This window comes from Oratosquilla oratoria, chromosome 6 (genome assembly GCF_046742065.1).
Source record: "Oratosquilla oratoria isolate Oo_2021 chromosome 6, ASM4674206v1, whole genome shotgun sequence".
NCBI classification, from domain to species: domain Eukaryota; kingdom Metazoa; phylum Arthropoda; class Malacostraca; order Stomatopoda; family Squillidae; genus Oratosquilla; species Oratosquilla oratoria.
In genome coordinates, this window is record NC_134782.1 from 7,402,387 (window position 1) to 7,408,386 (window position 6,000).

Genomic DNA, 6,000 nt, shown 5'->3' on the forward strand with positions numbered 1-6,000 from the left:
GAGTAGGCCTATCTAAAGGAGTTTGGAGGGAGCGAGTCGTTGGAGTGGTTTATGGAGGGGAAAGAAGTGGAGGGTTATGGGAGTTGTGGAGGAAGGAATAACCAAGGGAGTATGGGATGGAGGAAGGGTCCCCGGGCACTCCTTCACGTCGAGATATGGAGGAATTAATAGCTGATGGAGTAGAGTATGGAGGGGGAAGGCGGTAGAAAGTCCAAGAAAGATGAGGAGCGGAGAGTGGAAGGAGGAGGAGGAGGTTGATGGTGGTTCCAGGGTCATGTGGAGGACAGTTGGTCTTGGCTGGCACTCCTCAGGTCCTCACCGAAACGCAGGTCAGGATACAGGTCATGGGAGGTCACGACCTGGTAGGGAGGGGTTGGAGGTTGACCTCCAAGCCTCTTTGCGGGATTGGTTTGTGGCAAACCAGGTCATTTTGTTTAAGTGAGGAGAGACCAGAGGTTCTATGGCATTAATAATAATAATTTTATTTGGCATTTAATCAATATACATGAAGTGCAGATATGGAAAAGAACACAGAGATCGAAATAACAATTACAATTGCCAAGGATAACACAAAAAGCACGTAAGCTTATTTCCATTGTGATTATTATTATTATGAATATTACTTTTGTTATATATATATTTATATGGTGTATTGGTCTAGTCACTCGGCACTAGTAATGTTGTTCTCGCCGCATGAGCTTGAGTCCTCGGGCATACTACATTTCAATTTCTGCATGCGCCTAGATGGTTTAGAATTAAAGTGCATTGTGGTTGATAAAAATGTATTTCTAACCACTAGGACCCATTCAATGTTGTACATATATATATATATATATATATATATATATATATATATATATATATATATATATATATATATATATATATATATATATATATATATATATATATATGTGTGTGTGTGTGTATGTGAGTGGACGGGTGGTGGGATAAACACAGGGAACCGTTTAGGGATTTATTCTGACGTTTCGTCCTGGTATATATATATATGTGTGTATATGTGTGTATGTATATATGTATGTGTATGTGTACGTATATATATATATATATATATATATATATATATATATATATATATATATATATATATATGTGTGTGTATATGTATATATGTTTTGTTAAAAACAACTGCGCATTCGGCGCTACAAAGCTTCTTAAGTAGACTTTCAAGTCTTCTGAACGTAGATTTCTGGTTTTCACAGGTTAGACGGAATAATAAATTTCCAGTAGACATTAGGAACTTTTGTTAAGAAAGAATGTACAGACCTTTCGCTAAACGCAGTTAGCATGGAATAAGTGGTAGCCTATTAGGTTGGACTAGTAATTGGTTGAATGGTCGAAAACAGAGATTTGTTTTAAATGGACAAACTTCTGTATGGAAAAGTGTTGCAAGTGGATTTCCTCAGGGTTCATTTCTTGGGCCACTTCTATTCATAGTATATATAAATGATATAGACCATGGACTAAAATCTACTGTTTCCAAATTTGCTGATGATACAAAACTGTGCGGAGTGGCAAATGATCACTCAAACCAATTAGATATTCAAGAAGATTTAGATAAATTACAGCAATGGTCTGAAAAGTGGCTAATGAAATTTAACACAAGTAAATGCAAGGTAATGCACATAGGTAAAAATAACAGTAAGTACGATTACAAGTTATTTGGAAATTCGTTAACAAAAGTGGATAGTGAAAAAGATCTCGGCGTAATTATCAGTAACGACCTCAAATCATCCAAGCAGTGTATTTCAGCTTCTGAGAAAGCAAATAAGATTCTAGGACTGATTGCGCGATCTTTTGATTTCAAAAGTCCATCACTCATTAACAAGCTATATAAATCGTTAGTTCGTCCACATTTGGAATATGCTGTTTCCGTATGGTCACCGAATCTCATTAAAGACATTGACAGATTGGAAAAAGTACAACGGTGAGCCACAAAACTGATTCCAAATATCAAAAATAAATCATACGAAAATCGACTAAAGCATATGAATCTGTTTTCCCTAAAAAAGCGTAGACTCAGAGGTGACTTGATACAGTTCTTTAAAATTCTAAAGGGAATTGACAACATCAAAAGTGACCAAATTTTTACATTGAATGAGAATCAGACAAGAAACAATGGTCTCAAACTGTCCGGAAATAGATTCAATTTGGAAGTAGGTAGAAACAACTTTGCCAACCGTGTAGTTAATGAATGGAATAAACTTCCTGCACAGGTAGTGCAATGTAGTTCAGTTCGAAGCTTTAAGAATCATTTAGATAAATACCTAAGTAAGATGCTGTAATAATTATAATTTATCTTATATCATTTGTTTTTGTTTTGTTATCATTTGTCTGTCAATTCATTATTATTTACTATTTACCTGTTTGTTTATTATTTAACTATACCTATGCATTTATCTATGTATTTCATTTGTTATTTACATTATTATAGTTTTTGTTTATTATTGTATTATTAATATGTTTTTTTTTCGCATCCGACCTAGATGTGGATCAAAAGGTCTCCTGTTGGCATGCTCCGCCTTTGTAATCCTTTGTAATCACCACCTGTCACCCCCATCCATAAAGTTGTCTAATCGTTTCTTAAAACAACTGATACTTTCAGCGCTTACTACATGGTTACTAAGTTTATTCCATTCGTCGACCACCCTATAAGTAAACCAATTATTACCTATTTCCCCTTTAAATCTAAATTTGTCCAGTTTATAACCATTACTGTGAGTCCTGCCCTGTTGTTTTAATATGACCTTGTTTGCATCACCCTTGTTAAAGCCTTTGATCCACTTGAACACCTCTATTAGATTACCCCGCACTCTGCGTCTTTCCAGAGAGTGTAAGTTAAGGTGCCTAAGCCTCTCTTCGTAAGGTAAATTTCTGAGTCCATGTATCATTTTGGTCATTCTTCTCTGTACTGATTCTAGTGAATTGATGTCCATTTTGTAGGACGGAGACCAAAACTGTACCGCACAGTCAAGGATGGGTCTAACTATCGCTAGATAGAGTTTAATAATTACCTCTGCACTTCTATTCGTTACCGTCCTAGGAATGAAACCTAATGCTCTGTTAGCTTTATTCCTGGCGCTAATGCACTGTTTCCTGGTTTTAAGGTCCGGACTCACTAGAACTCCCAAGTCTTTCTCGCACTCAGTTTTCTCTAAAAGCGTGTTATTTAAGCTGTATCTATTTTCGGGGTTGTGTAGCCCTACGTTTAACACGCTACACTTAGAGATATTGAAGTTCATTTGCCATTTCACCGACCATGTGAACAATTTGTTAAGATCATCCTGCAGAATCTCTGCGTCGTCTCCTGACCTAATTAGCCGTCCTATTTTAGTGTCGTCCGCAAACTTACTAACATCACTATTTATCCCGTCGTCTAAGTCGTTATGTACATAATGAACAACAAGGGACCCAAAACCGAGCCCCGGGGGACCCCACTAGTAACATGACTTACCCTTGGAGAAACCATGCTGTGAATCACGAATTAAATTATGTCTTTCGATGTGTTCTCTGAGTCTATTTACTATTACTGATTCAAGCATTTTTCCTATAACCGATGTCAAACTGATTGGCCTGTAGTTGCATATAGACGATCTATCTCCCTTTTTAAAAACAGGAACAACGTTTGCTTGCCTCCAAGCAGTAGGCACAAAACCAGTGTCTACTGATTTATTAAATATTTCAGTTAACTGGTCGCAGATTTCAAATTTACACTCCTTTAGCATTCTCGGAAAAAAAATCGTCTGGACCCGGGGATTTTGTAGCTTTAAGTCTTTCAATCTACTTCACTACTTCTATTTTACTAATGCTTATATTAGATAGACTACTTTCTTCATCCCCTCTGAAAATCGGATCGCAGTCAGGTACTTTAACCTCTCATTAGTAAACACCGATAGAAAATAATTGTTAAACTCCTCATTCATTTTTTTCTCCGATTCTATCATGACGTTTTCATCGCTTTTAATTGATCCCATTCTTCCATGATGGTGTGACACACTGCCGAAGGCAACTATGAATAACGGGACGATCCGATGGGCCAAAGAAACAGAATATAGATGTGAAGATACACTAGGAAGATGGCTGGTCTTATTTCAAATAGACAAAGATAAAAACGCGAAGAAACAAACCAATGGATAAAAAGAAAATAGATGAATAAATAAGTAAATATAACGATTTTATTGAATTTCCAAAATATGAGTGCTACAGTCTGCAGGTAAAAGCAATTATTTGCTCCTCAAACTCAACATGGCAGTAGGAAATCCAGAATTTAAAGAAGAATTATGGAGACAAGCTGAATAGAACTTCGCCAAAGCAAGATATACGGAAAATCTTCCAGGAAACGGAAAGGTTTCAATAGGCAAGTAAATTGCAGAAGAAATGGGAAATCTATGTGAAATTCTACAACTCGTACGTGGAGAATGAGTATTGGAATAAGTAGTAAATATTATAGAAAAAGACTGGTTTAACAGAAGATGTGAGACAACAATGAATAAACAAATAAACGAATAGATTAACGAATAAAACATAGCAATTGTGGGTAAAATGTACACAAGAAAACCTTCCAATCTGTTTGCTGGATCCAGCAGATGGGCGCTCACGGACATGTTTTGTAAAACCTGATCGGGAGAATTAAGGATTAAAGAATAGGATATGGACTAGGAATGGTGTTAGGATAAGGGTTATGGATGGGATCAGAATTAGGGTCAGGACTGAGGATAGTGATAGGTGATCCTATTCCTAAAACTATCAAGAGAGGGACTATTATTCACTACGTGAGATGGCAGATGATTCACCTCTTGGATGCTGCAGGTGAAAAACGACTACCTGAATATGTTGGTGCTTGTTTGGTAAGTGTGGTATTTTAGGTTGTGACTACCTCTAGCTATTAGTGTACTTGTTGGGTGTAAATTTCTTTGTGCCAGCTTAATTGTTTGTGATTTTTTACATAATTATTTGTTGTGTATTCGTCTTTTGGTCTCAAGTGGTTCAAGTTTACTGTATTGTTTTAACCTAGTGACTGATGTGTGTCTGTTATCGTGTCTAAATCGGAAACAGATCAAAAGAATGAAAAAGGAATTTTTTTATTGATAAGTTTCGAAATGAATCAAAGTTCTATATGGACATAAATTGTAAATTGAACCAAAGAAGGGGTTTTCAACTATAAGTTATAAATACGAGTATGCCGAAATTAAGGATTAAAATGAAACAATGAAAAGTTCTCAGTGAAATTACTACAAAAAGGAGAGAGGAATGTCACAGTGTGGGAAATATATTCAATAATATAAGTGGACGTGCTCGAGGTATATACATTACTCAAGTTTCTATCTTGTACATTACAATTTTCAAATATTCTCATTTATCATTTAGCACGAAATAGTGCCATGACTAAAGAGCGCAAGTAATCTGATGAAGCTATGAAGCCATGACTCAAAATCATGTGATTCACGATCGAGTTATATCCAATTGAATGAAATTTCTCCCATTTCATAGTATTGTGTATATAATCTTTAGGGATGGTAAAATAATTCTTGTTTGATTTGTACTCTCCGCAGAAGGAACGTATTTTGTATTCAACACTTCTCATGTGTGCATTTACTGCCATCTACATGTAGGTTTCTGTATTAGTCACAAAAACAGTATGTCTGAGTAGATCAACTCTGGCTTCGACTTATGATATCCGTTTTATTCACCAAGCAAAATATAATATGATTTGTAATAACAGTAAATATAGATCAGACCGCAATTAAAAAGATCTATGTTGGATAATGTATGTATATCAAGTAAACTAAATAAAGAAATATCACAGCTTAAAAATAGATTAATAGTTTAGAACAATCCAGAGGACGCTGTGATCAGTCAGCTGGTCTGTCATATGACTGATTCCTATTGGTCATGATAGCTTCAATCTGACGATTTTCTACCAATAGGAATTGAGATAATATGTACTTTTTAGAATAACTGAAATACGATTTGTTGGCT